The sequence below is a fragment of the Cebus imitator genome, unplaced genomic scaffold, assembly GCF_001604975.1.
Source record: "Cebus imitator isolate Cc_AM_T3 unplaced genomic scaffold, Cebus_imitator-1.0 Scaffold133, whole genome shotgun sequence".
In the NCBI taxonomy this organism is placed as follows: Eukaryota; Metazoa; Chordata; class Mammalia; order Primates; family Cebidae; genus Cebus; species Cebus imitator.
The window spans coordinates 2577787-2591632 of record NW_016107448.1 but is presented as its reverse complement, the minus strand read 5'-3'; the positions used below and the strand labels follow the sequence as shown (position 1 = coordinate 2591632).

Genomic DNA, 13846 nt, shown 5'->3' with positions numbered 1-13846 from the left:
CACATAAAAGTTATCTGCAACCAATAAACATTTTGATATGAAAAAAAAAAAAAAAAAAACAAAAAAACCAAAATGCTAAGTATCCGAGAAGATAATGTTTACTATATTTAAAATGGAACATTTTTATAAAAAAAAAATGTCTAAAATAAATCACAAACAGACACCGACTTATATGAAGGAAACTTTAAGGTTTAAGAAACAGTACAGTCGGTGGTCAAGGTACAGACCTTTGAAGTAGAATGATTAATTATGAACAATTTACTTAGCTTCCGTATTCTTTTCGGGAGTTGCAAGTAGTTAGGAGGGTGAAAGTTGTTGATCAGATATTTCTCCTTTCTTCGTCTTTTAAACACATTGCCATCAGGCTTTAGTCTTAACCATTTTACCAAAGCTGTTTTTTGTTTGTTTGTTTGTTTTTGTTTTTGTTTTTAAATATTCATGTTGTCAAATTCAAAGTTTAATTCATTCCCATTTTACTTTATTTCTTAATATAAACTACTGGTCACCTATAATCTGTTCTGAACACAGAAGCCAGAATGATCTTTTTTAAATATAAATTGTATCATGTTACTCCTCTGCTCAGAATGTTATAGAGGGTTTCTGCTCATGAAAGCAGGCTGTGGATGTCTTCTTGAAAATCTGTTTTCAACTGTCTTTTCGGTCATCCCACTTTCCTTGTATTTTTCTGGCATCTCCCTTAGTTTTCTTCAGTGATTTCTTATGATCATCCTCTAATCTACAGATTTTGGAGATTCTCAAAGCTCAGTCTGGGATTCTCTTCTGTTTTCTGTCTACATTTACTTCCTTGGTAGTCTCATCTACTTTAGCATTGTATATGATTTAAATGCTCATTATTTCCAAATTTTTATCTCTAGCCCAAATGTTCCACTCTAGACTCATGTATATAGCTACTTTCTCAAATATGTTCCCTAGGATTTTTGATAGGCATGATTTTGATAGGATTTTTGATAGGCACTTCTAACTAATATACTCTAGACTCATGTATATAGCTAATTTCTCAAACATCTTCATTAGGATTTTTGATAGGCGCGTCCAACTAATATGTCCAAAGCTAAACTTCTACTCTCCACCCACACCCCTAAAATGTCTTTATTTTATTTTTGAGCTTTGACAGTCTCAGAAATGACAACTCCTTTCTTTCATTTGCAAAAGTCAAAAACATTGACTTCTCCCTCTCATATATCACATATACCATCCATAAGCAAATCCTCTACCTTCTGCCTTATAAACATTGAGAAATTCAACTACTACTCACTGCTTATGCTGCTAATACTCTGCAACCAAACCATTCTTATTACTCACCTGGATTATTGTGAATCTTTCTAACTAGTTGGCCTGGCTGCCTGCCATCTGTTCTCAACACAGAAGCCAGATGATCACTTTAAAATGTAACTTGTATCATGTTACTCCTCTGCTCAGAATCTTATAGTGGGTTTCTGCTCATGAAATAAAAGCTAGCCTATGAATAATAGCCCACGTACTTCTACCAGAATTAGGATTTAGCACCTTGTTAGCTGTCTGATCCCTCCTACCTTTCTTTTCCTCCCTCACTCTGCAGCTGCCCATTAGCCTCCTTGTTGCTATTTAAATCCCTTTTAGCTCTAGCCTGAGGGCCTTTGCACTTGTTTCTCCTGCCAGAAATGCTCTGAACTCCTCCTTTTGTCGGTTTCTACATAGCTTGACACCAGTTAACATTAAGGTTTTTACTCAAATTTTACCTTCTCAATGAAATCATCTTTAGTCATACTATGTAAAATTGTACATAGTATGAAAAATTTCACCTTTATCACTGCACACTGAATTGTACCTTGTATTTTACTTTTTTGTCATGTTTTGTTATTGTGGTAAACTCCACAAAGTTGGGGATATTTGTTTTGTTCGTTGCTTTATTCCCAGTACTTATAAAAATGCCTAGCACATAGAAAGAGCTCAATACATTTGTTGAATTAATTAAATATTCATTGAATGAATGAATTTTAAATCACATAGTATACATATTCAGCTCATAGGAAGCAGTATTATGATGTTATTGATTTTATTATTATATATAGTGGTATGTATAGTACTGATTAGTCTTTATCTGTAGTATTAATTTTTCAGCTGATGTTTCATTGCAATTGCATTTCTATGGAAGAAAATGTCTTCTAAATTACCTATTGCTACACTCCTATTAGTGGAGAGAGACATTAGAGTGAGGGTATTTCTTTCTCTCATTCAATAAAATATATGAGAATTAGGACACAGCAGAGATTTCTGAGGGAGATCTCAGAAGAGAATAATCTGTGCTTGATGTGGACATAGGAGCTAGACAATTTCATGCTGTTATCTTCAGGATCTTAAATATTTCTGAGATAACTTTGACTATTAAAGCCAAACTAATGTAAAAGGAGCTATTTTTTAGAGGTAGGAGTTCTAAAAGTGACCAAAATCATTCGAAAGGATGATATATGAAAAATGTCTAAAGATGTTGAGATTATACAGCCTTAAGAAAAGTCGAGAAATGTCAGTCTTTAAGTGTATGTCAGATGGCACTGGTCAAATAGTTTCTATAGCTACCAAAAAGAGAATAAAGGAAGTTACTCAGTGGTCTTTGGCTCAAATTTTTTAAATTTCCTCCAAGTGATAGTTGTTAAACCTAAGATATGTTATTTAATAAAATCTTTTCTTTTAATCTTTCATGGTAGTATAAAAATAAAATAAAACCTCTTTCCTAGAATGAATTAATAAACTAAGATGGATTTGGATTTTAGATGCATAAACAGAGCTGCTGAATGCAACATTTTTCAATGAAATTTTAACAAGTAGGGCTAAAATCCATTAGACATTTATTGAGCATCTGTTTGTCATATACCACATATAACATTTTTTTTTGTGTATGGTGTACTTTCAAATAGCCTTCCTCTAAAGGATAATAATGTCATATAAACAATAGCAGTAGTAATAGCAACTGAAATTTATGTATCACATTATTTAAGTAAGCGCGTGTCTGTATTGTCTCACTTAGTCTCCAAAACAATACTGTGAGGTAGATACTATTTTTATGTGTGTATTGCCAGTGAAGAAACTGAGGCTAGGAGGTTATGCAACCCACAAAACTCTATTAATCTAATAAGTATGGAGATGTAATTAGGAGCACTTATGGTTCACTTCAGACCCTGTGCTCCTAACCCCAGTGTTGTTCTTTCTGACAGGTGTTAGAATGTTGTGTGATGAGCATGCTATCAGCTGCGTGGGCTTGAATCCTTTAACAGTCCTTTGATTTCCTGTGACTTTCTAAATGTCTGTAGCTCTCATTTCTTACATTTATAAAGTGGGTGTAATAATAATAATTATATCATCTGTGAGATGATTTCTGTGTAGAAAACAGTGTTAATATGCATTAAGTGTAAGCCGTCAGAGAAGAATAACAACATCATGAGAGGGAAGCTTTGACTCAGATTGCATGATTGTAAAAAGCATCATTGAAATATCTGCTTTTAAGTTGAGTTTTAAAGTTTAAGTAACATTATACTAGTCAAAGAAAATAAAGAGTAAAATGAGGTACTTTAAGGGTATGGCCTTTGGGGTTAGATAGGTTTGATTTCTAGTTCAGGCCTTGTCAATTACAAATTAGTTCCTAGGCCTCCACAGCTACATCTTGAAATCAGGGCAGTAATAATGTCCACTTTCACAATGTTGTGAAGATTAGACGAGTCACTGTATGCAAAGGGCTAAGAGTGGTATGTGGCATACAATAAAGGCGGTTATTTTTGTTGTGAATTATCTGTATTTAGGACAAATACTCCAGAAGCAATGAACATTAAGACTTGAAAGAAAGAGAATAGGTGATGGTGAAGATTATGAAATATTTTTGTCAATTAATATTAGCAAAAAGTGTTTAAAATGTAAAGATATCAGAGTTTTGTGTTTTTTAAATAAATAAGCATAAAGTATAAAACATGTATACGCAATTATAAAATTGAAGAAAAATGATTAGAAACAAAGAAAGTGTAGAATTATGAGCTTTAGTATAGAAATTCTCTGAGGAAGCCTATTTTCTTTATGATACAATCATTTGCATATATATATTTAAATTGCAACAGAGTCTTGCTCTGTCACCCAGGCTGGAATGCAGTGGCATGATCTCTGCTCACTGCAACCTTCACCTCCTGGGTTCATGCGATTCTCCTACCTTAGCCTCTCAAGTAGCTGAGACTACGGGCATCGCATCACATTCAGCTAATTTTTGTATTTTTAGTAGAGATGGGGTTTCACTATGTTGGCCAGGCTAGTCTTGGACTCCTGACCTCAAGTGATCCCCCTTCCTTGGCCTCCCAAAGTGCTGGGATTATAGGCATGAGTCATGACACCCAGACTGATATGATCATATATTTGAAAATTATGTACATATAATATATATGTATATGTACACACATTTGACCCTTGAATAACTCAGAACTTAGGAGCACCACCCCTCCACCCATCCCCAACCCCACACCATGTAGTTGAAAATCTGAGAATAACTTCTTCCTCCCCCAGATCTTAACTACTAATGGCCTATTGTTGATTGGAAACCTTACTAATAACTTAAACAGTAATTAAGACATATTTTATATGTTATGTATTGTGTATTGTATTGTGAAAGTTAGCTGGAGAAAAGAAAATCTTATTAAGAAAATCATTTGATAGAAAAAATAAATTTACTGTTTATTAACTGGAAGTGGATCAGCATAAAAGTCTTCAGCCTTGTTTTCACATTTAGTAGGCAGAGGAAGAATAGGGTTGTTCTTGCTGTTTCACGGGTGATGGAGGCAGAAGAAAATCCCAGTTATTATAAATGGACTCATGCAGTTCCAACCCATGTTGTTTAAGACTCAAACTGTATAAAGTTTCGTATATATAGGACCTTTTCATACGAACATATATGATTTGAAAAAATATTACCCTCTGATTGCTTCTCCTGTAATATATCTCCATGTCTATTGCTAATGTATAGTGTTCAAAGCTTTGTGTAGCCATTTACCAATGAAAATCTCATCTTCCTATATTTTAATTCAAAGTATAGCATATTGACACCAATGTCTCACGAATATCCCTTAACTACCTTTTTCATGGGTTGAAAATCAGTGTTATTGATTCAGCTGTCTAGGTAGAGTAATTTAAAGTATTTCTTTAAGAACTTTACATTGAATAGACTGTGATACTAAGATGGCAGTTTCTCTGTTTAAGCAATATGTTGGTATGAGTAGCATTTGTCCTAATGTTAGTTTCATTATTGTGATATAATGAAAGCTCCTAGAGACGTCTTCCACACTGCTATGGGTGGAATTTTCTGTTTCAGTTGTGATTATTGTCTTCCTTTCTAAAGCTCCAATTAATTGAAGTAAAAGCCGGTAGTATTTGTTTTTTTTTTTTTTTTTTTAAGGATTTTATCATATTTGACAAAGTTTGTCTTTCATTTACTCTTCTATATTTTTATCTGGTAATGACACTCACTTGTATCTTTTGAAATGGCTAGAGTTGTAAACATGTAGCTTATGATGCCCAACCTAATGTGCATGATGTTTATTTCTGTCCTTTTTGAATACTATAGATATACGTTGTTTTGTGAATGTCCCATTTAGAAATTCTCTCATGTTGGGAAAATGTTAACTTCCCTGCATTACAGTTCATCATCTGTTAAATGGCGATAATGTTGTTTACTCTATATGTTAGGATTTCAAAAAGTATATGCATATAAAACATCAAGTTAACATTTAAGGCCTGACTAACTGAACATGGTTGTTGCCAAATATGTGCTAGAGATAGTTCTGGGTAGTTTACTTGGATTATTTTTTTTTAATCTTCTCAGTAACACTTTAAGTTACCTCATAGTCCCAATTTTACAGATGAGCAAATTGAGGAAAAAAAATTTATGTAAGTTTATATAGCTAGTGTGAGAGTTAGAATTTGTAATCAAGCAGCCTGTGTCCAGAGCACACATATTTTGGGTTGTTTACCGTTATGCATGTATATTCTATATGTCATATATGTAATCTTTGATAAATAATTGGTGGGTGTGGTCAAATAATAAATGATATATCCTGTCCTCTGGTTTTATGATAGTGGATGATAAATAAAACATGAAAATAGGCCAGGCGCAGTGGCTCAGACCTGTGATACCAGCACTTCGTGAGGCTGAGACAGGTAGATCACAAGGTCAGAAGATCAAGACAATTCTGACCAACATGGTGAAACCCCATCTCTACTAAATACAAAACATTAGCCAGGTGTGGTGATGTGCACCTGTAGTCCCAGCTACTCGGGAGGCTGAGGCAGGGGAATCACTTGAACCCAGGAGGCAGAGATTGCAATGAGCTGAGATTGCAACACTGCACTCCAGCCTGGGTGACAGAGTGAAATTCCGTCTCAAAGAAAAAAAATAATAATTAAAAAAAACCGTGAAATATGAGTATAGGTAATATATGTCATGATTTATAAAAATTAATGGTATCACTATATTGAAGATTTGGTTTGTTTTGCTCACAAACAAAATCTACTGTACTCCTTCACACCTTTCAGTTGTTTTTTTAAAACAAAACATTGCCTTTACATTTTAAAAATATTTATTTTTACAACTTTCTTCCACAGGACATTAAACATCATAAAAAGCAGGGCTCTTGTGTTATTTATTTTTGTAGAAGACAAAATAGCCTATTGTCTAGCATACAATAAGTTTAGAATAAATATAAGATGGCTGAATACATGAAGTTGTTAACATGGATGGAGAATTCAAGAAGGATGTTCTAAATGTGAGTCACCCTGTATACAAACAGTTTGGAGTTAGAGATGAAGACAGAGCGTTTGAAAGACAATAATAATCATCACCAAAATTCAGTAATATTATTAATGGTTATTGTAATGTTGTTTGTGGTGATCTTTTCTCTTCATAGTACTTGAACGTTAATGTCATTCAATGTCAACTTTTGGATGGCTGTGTTATGATAATTTAATAGGTGTGATAAATAATAATTCTGTGTTCATGTTCTTGAAAGTTGTAACAATTATGACAAACCTTACTTAGCCTTAGGTTGAACTTCTAGAGGGATCGTTGAGTAGTAGGATATTCTCTAAAAAACAGAAAAAAATCTGTTTATCTCGTGAAGGGAGTGGAAGACAAGTATAGTAGGCTAATATCATTATACCCAAGCCATAGGAAATGGCTATGGCATTACAACTGTAATGCAGATACATACTGCCTAGACAACCCTTTACCCAAAGTTGGTTCTCTGAATAGGAAGATCTTAAAAAATGAAATTGTTGTTATTGAGTTTATTTGACTTGAAGATCACAAAAATTTACAAAAAAATTGAATACAAGCTATAATTCAGATGTTCAACTGATTGTTCTAACACATACACTGTTGTTTTCTTTTGCTCTTCTGAGACTGTTAAGGGAACCAATATCTTGGCAAGTGCAAAAGGCGTAGAACATACCCTCAGCTAACAGAGGCTCTTGATGTTCAAGAGCGGTTGTTCTAAACTATCTCAAAAAGAATTAGTCATTCATATATTGGAGGCAAGGGAAATGAATCTGCCTTGGCGCCTCACTTACTCTGCCTTTACAGGAGGTCTAGATATAGGCTGAAGTGGTGCTGTTGGACAGTAGGAATTCTCAGCTTCAGGATCTGCTGAGGCTTTGTGGGGGATGCCCCATGGCAGCCAGGATAAAAATGCTTCAGCTTCAAGAGGAAAAGCAAATTTTAGATCACCTGAATCTCTGCAGGCAAATCTCTGAATATTTTCCTGCCAAAAGCATATAGCACTGTAGAATACCAGTTAGTATCTTTAGAATTGTCAACTATTAATGGAAAAACCAAGTTTTCTTATCATCTTTCTTTTTCTCTCTTTGAAATAACAGAAATAAATGACTATTTCTATTTGTATAGAGTTCTGTATAATACCTGCAACATTTTCAACACATGATGAATAAAAATTGGTGAGAATAATGATGAAAGGAGGAAAGATATTTATGGAGTTTAGAAAAAGTATAGTCTTAATTCTCTTGTGAAGCATAATTTCTCAACAAATTGTTTTTTATAGCCGATCAGTACTAGGGTTTATAACTTACCTAAAATTTGGTTTGGCAAAGATAAATGTTTAGGTATTCTGTGATATGCTAGTTTCTTTCCTTGAAAATAGTATATTAGTTTTAGGGAAAATTTAAGGCATTTAAATATTTTTTTAAAAAAAGAAATAATGGTCATTACTTGCTTTATTGTAAAATAAGCATTCTCTTTTCAGTATGTATACAGTCACCCGAGATGCTGAAAATGTTCTAGATTTCTATAAAGCCATGATTTTATGGAACATTTAAGGGGCAGTAATTTGGCTGGCTTTACCATCAGCTGCATAAACATCAATGTCTATTGACACATTATAAAGGCACAAGTGGAATGTAGCCTGGTGTCCTGATGCCTGTGCTGAGGTTTAATAGTACATCTGTATCACTTTTCCCAGTGGAAAATAACAGGATGTCACATTGTAATTTTTTACTACTGTATAATAAAATATAGCTATAATAAATAGCATCTAAGCAAATAAAGCGGATTTGGACTAAATCCATTTTGCCTTCATCACTTAGTATATAGCTCAGGCTTTTAAGTAGTTGTGGATCCTAAATTGGCTTAATTGGATCAACTTGCATTTGACCATCTTGGACTGCAGTGAAATAGAGACAGATATTTTATTTTTATTTGCTATTTAATATTTACGTAATATTTTTTAGTGAATTTGTCTTTGTATTCCATTGTGCTTGTTAACAGTTTGTCTGGATGATGATCTACACTGTGTTTCCATTAAGTTATTTGACCTTTTAAGCTTATTATTGCTGTTGCTTTGTTATTTTTACTATTTATTATTCATATACCTAATGTTGATATTTAAATTGCCAAACCAAGATTGCTGTGTCCTGTTATGAAAGTTTACAATTGACTGTGAATGTCCTGGTAGTAGGAACAATATTTAACTTGGTATTGCAGCCCAGTTAGCTAGCACAGCTTTAGGTTTACCGTGGCTCTTTCTTTATTAGATTGATTATTGAATGAAAATGATTGTAAACAATGTTCTTTTGAAATATGAATACATTAAATGTTTGCCTGCAATTTAAATTGTCATCCATTTTAATAGAAATAAAAGTTAAAGTAACACATTGAAATATTAAAATATTTAAAAGGTGCTGCCAAGCATTAGAATAAAAAAGATTTGGGGAGTACAAAAATGATCTCAGACAAATTTTTCAAAACTCTTCTTTGTTGCTTTTTCAAAAATATCTAGTTTATCTTTGATCTTTAATTCTTAAAATTATAATAAGCATATAATAATCATGTAAGACATGATAAATGTATGACTGTTTTCTATGAAGCATAGTTTTTTAATTTGAAGTACCATCTTGAAGGAAAAACAGATGTAACAGTTTTTTATTTATAGGTATATGTAAAATTATGCTTGCATATTTATCTCATGAATTCGAGAATTTAACTTTCATTGTTAAGGGGGAAAGTAGAAAAAAATGTTAAAATGTTAACATTTTCATTATTAGTATTTCCTTTGTAACTCTTGAATGCATACTTCACAACAAATTGATAATATTTAGTAACAATGGAAATTAAATTCAGCATCAATTAAATTAAAAAAATAACAGCAACACTTTAATTCAGGTAAATCATTTCCATAGTTTGCTGTTCTTTGACTTTTGTTATCCTGAAAAATATTGTTTCACTTTAATAGACTTTTTTACTTTTTAAAGAGTTGTCTTGCTAGCTGTATGCAACATCTATGATCTTTAAAAGGTCTGTGGAATATACTTACCTGGCAGGGGAGATACCATGATCACAAAGGTGGTTTTCCCAGGGCGAGTCGTATCCATTGCACTCCGGATGTACCAACCCCTTCGATTTCCCCAAATGTTGGAAACTCGACTGCATAATCTGCGGTAGTGGGGAACTGCGTTCATGCTTTCCCCTGCTTTTTGTGAAATTTTTATTATATTAAAAAACAATGCTGTGGATGCATAAACTTTTTCCTACAAAAAGCCAACAGGTTAAAAAAAATTAGTGGACATTATTTGGAAGGGTGATACGAATTTTCCCCCAATGGGCATGCAATATCTAAAGAACTTAAATATAGATTTATATACTCTTCTTTTTATGTCTGATATATAGACCTAAAATATAAATACTTAAAAGTAATTTCCTCAAAAGGCAGGGGGGTTAACTTTTACTTATCTATAATACCAGTATTGCCTAACCTTACTATGATGAGCTTGAATCATGTATGAGTAAAACATCAGTTAACTAGGATCTTGTTTGTGTGGGTGTGGGGGGAATTCTTTGGGTAGAAAAAACTTTCTGAAAAGTTGAGGGAAATATCCATCCTATTAAAGTGTCCAAACTGCAGATGTTTGCATTTGAATAATAAAACTATTTCCAAAGTTCCTTCTAGGTTGTTTCTGTTTTCCTTAGAGCTTTAGGTATTTCTGCTGGATGACAGTCTGTCAGTACTCTGCTTTTGCTTCTGATTCCTGCTTGTTACAACTCTGTATAAGAAAGAAAGAATAACTAGGTCTTGATTGAGGGCCTCTATGAAGTTGAGAAGAATTTTAGTAGTGTGCTTTTTTTTTTTTTTCCCCCAAACATGTTTCCTGATTCAGGCTTGTAAGTTACATTGGTTTGATTTCCAGATGTTGGAGTCTCAGATAAGGGACTATTACTGTGGAACATAAAGCACACCATTTTTAAGACCTCAGTACTGAAGATTTTCTGCTTGAAATCTTAGACAAAGTGAGAAATAAAGCTTCATGTGATGAACTGCAGGCAATTGGAAAGGGGAAAGAAAAAAAGGATAAAGCAGAATGGCAATGCAATGGAAATCTGATATTTGATATGTAAGTTAATCCCTTTCAGACCTCCAGCCAGATTTTTTTTTTCACTTGTGCAGAAGCATTTCTTTATTTCCTTCTTTCTGCTTTTTGATCCCACATTCTGCCCCCTGCACAGTTGGAGTGTTCCCAAAACACTTTGGCAGAGGTCACTTCTCAGAAGCTTTTTAAACTTTAGTTAGAATACATTTATTGATTTTTTTTTTTTTTTTAATGACCAGAGGAATGAGGATTTTTGGAAAAAGCTCCTCTGAGATTCAGTGACTAGCTTGGCAATCTCAACTATTTTAAACCTCCAAGAACAGTTCATTAGATGCCAAGTTCTCATCTTTAGTAAAACACTAAGGATTCTGGCATATTGGGTTTTCCTTGGGATTTGTATCACCTGACAATTTAGCCTTATAGATATGTGAGATAGAAATCATTTTTTTTTTGGAACTGACATTAAGAAACTGCTTAAGTTTACAAAACTGCAATAACTATTTGAAACAATTCTATCATGATTCTGTAGAAGGTGTTTGGTAGCATGTGTTGGCACAATCAATAACTGGTTCTTAGGCTATTTTTCCCTGTATTTAATAATTCAAGATTAAATTCTAAATTTATTTACCTAAACTTACCATGAGGGGAAAGGACATTTTTGTGAATTAAAAACTGGATAAAGACAAGATAAATAAATATGTAAAGAAAAGGATCTTTTCTTAGAAGACCATTTCTGCTTTAATGAGTTTTTTAAATTTCTTACTCAAATTTGGGACATAAACCAGGACAAGATTTCTTACATCCATAACCCTGAGATAATTATCATATGAATCATCAAGTGTACTCCCTAAGTTATTCTGACTTACACTTCCCAGAATGCATGTTTCAGGTTAGGTTTTGGTATGTTCGTTTGGCAAGTTTGAAAGAAAAGGAGATGGAGCAATTGTAGAATGCTTAAATAATATATCTGTTGAAAGCTGATTATTTTGCGATGCATTTCAAAATGTTTTAGTATAGAGCTTGTGTAAACAGTGAATGTCTCCAATACATTCAAAGTGAATTAATATGCAATCTTTCAAAAATACAGCTACTGTAAAGACCAAGGTGACTATATATTTTCTTGGTATATTCATCAAAAAAATATGAGTTTTAATGTTTATATTTGAAGAAGTGGTAGCAATCAGTGTCACTTAGTTGCAAGTGTATGTTGAAAATTATCTATTTACTTTATGAGTGGTAGTTTCTCATTCTAACAGAAATTCTGAGAACAAATGTTTTCATTCCTGACTTGACTCCTCTGTATTTTGAATGATATTTATTATTAAAAATTTACTATATCCCTACCGAAATTGAACAAATGAACATTGATCTTTATAATCGCCTTCTTAATAAAACTTCTTAAATACTTAAATATAAATTATTGTTATATTTTCATTACTTACAAAGAAAACTTTCAATTGTTTTGAACTGTTTTGTCATAGAATATGTATGTACTGTTTAACAATTATTATTTCATGTTATAAACTGCAGGGTACATTTCAGCATGTTCTACTAGAAAATTACCATTTAAAAGTATAGAGGGTAGGCACATTTTATTATAAATGAGAGAAGCTTGATAATTCCCATTATTATAGAAGTTGGAAACCATGATTAGTATGCAAATACCATATGTCGTGTAATTATAGTCATAGCCATTTTTGAGGGATAAAAACAGGGTAAATTATTATTTTTTTAATATTGATAATTTGAAAGCTATTTCTCAAGCAGAGAAAGAAAAGAGCAGGCGTTGCTGAGGAAATGTCTTTCTGGAAGCCCACCAAGTCTTCCTAGGGTTACAGACATGGCCTGTTGACTACTTGTAATGCAGAAGTGCTTAAAGGAGAGCAGGAAACCCACTGGCCCCAGCCATTAGCTTATCTTGCCCATATGGAATTTCCATTTTGTACTGAATTCTTTTCTAGATGTCTGTTCAAGCCTCCATCAGTCACATCTGCTGTATATTTTACCAACTTTTCTCTCTTCATAAGAAGCTTCTTATTTTCCTGTATACAACAGAATACTAGAACTCTTCCTGAGGGTGGGTTGTTCACAACAGGTCTTATTTTCTCCTTTATTAATGTCATGGGACAATGGCTGCATTGTTCCTTAGATACCAGCAGTAAGTTAAAGCATCTGTGAGTCAGTCCTCGGCTAAATTTGAAGAAGGAGTTGATTGTGGCTATGAAAGCTCTCAGAGCTTTGGTTAGCTTTTGATACTTGAGAAAGAATATTTCCCTGCACTGACGGAAATAAAGAAAAGACCTAATCCTTGATGTTAATGTTAATAAACAAAATCTCTTCTATGAGAGCAAGAACTGCATCTGTTTACACTGCCCTATTCCTAGCTATTACCACAATGGCTGGGTATATAGAAGACACCTCAGCGAGGGTTCTTCCCTTCCCGTCTTTTGCCTTTGCTTTCCCATTATATCCCATGGTATAGTATGGTAGGGAATGGTATGGAATGGAATGGTACCCTGTCCTGTCCTGTCCTGTCCTGTCCTGTCCTGTCCTGTCCTATCCTCCTATGCTGTCCTATTTTATATATGCAGACAGGCAAACTGATAGTCACCACCATATATTTCTTCCCTTTCTTGCATTAATTATAATGCATTTTGTAAGAAGCTCAGCCTTCTATAAGCAAAATTGTTGGGTAATATATTGAATAAGGTTTGAGGATAATTTTCTGCATTTTTCCCCTAATAATAATAATCTGTGAGTTTCCTGTATGTTGTACATTTTTATGCCCTTAATAGATCTGTTGATGATTACCAAAAAAAATCAGTTATATGTTTTTCAATGAGAAGGAAGCTTAAGAGTAATTTCATCTTTTTATCATGTTAAAAATGAAAATACGGCCGGGCGCGGTGGCTCAAGCCTGTAATCCCAGCACTTTGGGAGGCCGAGG

The 13846-nt window shown here is 33.4% G+C and overlaps 1 protein-coding gene and 1 non-coding gene across 2 annotated transcripts in view; both read left to right on the top strand.

The window, feature by feature from the left end:
* Positions 1-13846, top strand: part of LOC119473115 (atherin-like) — a 177300-nt gene that overhangs the window by 157586 nt on the left and 5868 nt on the right. The window lies entirely within an intron of this gene.
* On the top strand, positions 9841-10004 carry LOC119473118. Its single transcript, XR_005202299.1, has one exon. It is a non-coding gene; the product is annotated as a U1 spliceosomal RNA (small nuclear RNA).